The sequence below is a fragment of the Octodon degus genome, unplaced genomic scaffold (genome assembly GCF_000260255.1).
Source record: "Octodon degus isolate 3935 unplaced genomic scaffold, OctDeg1.0 scaffold00224, whole genome shotgun sequence".
NCBI classification, from domain to species: domain Eukaryota; kingdom Metazoa; phylum Chordata; class Mammalia; order Rodentia; family Octodontidae; genus Octodon; species Octodon degus.
In genome coordinates, this window is record NW_004524800.1 from 3,171,480 (window position 1) to 3,172,069 (window position 590).

The window sequence follows — 590 nt, forward strand, 5'->3', positions numbered from 1 at the left end:
AGAACAGCAGGGTTGAATCTTAGCATTTTGAAGAATCTGCACAGTAATTTTCACTGTGGTTCCCACCAAAAGTGAACAAGGTGGGTCCAGGGAGATGGCTCAGTGGAATAAGCACTTCCCTGGCAAGTGCAAGGGCCTGAGTTCAATCTCTGGTTTCGCAAAAAAAAAAAAAAATAGTGGACAAGCTTTGCTTCTTCCCCACAGCCCCTCAAGCATTTTTTTTTCTCCCTTAGTAAAAAGTAACAGTTTTATTTATTTTTTTAAATTTTTTCTTGAGTTTATGAAATTTATTTTAAATACATTTTACTATGACATAAGGCACATTTAGAAGAGTTATATGGAAGAAAAATGTATACTGCAATAACAATGAATAGGCATGTTTTCACAGGAAGAATGAGAGAACAACCTCAAGCTGCTTCTCAGCTATATCTTCCTGCCTCCTCTAGAAAGGCTACTTCAATGCCCCCCCGGACTTTTCTATTAATGCTTTCTCTCCTTTTCTTTGTATTTCTACCACGTGCAGTCTTTTTCTTTGCCATGTAAAATATTTCTTTTGAGTATAAGTGACTGATAAAGTCATATTTAACTTA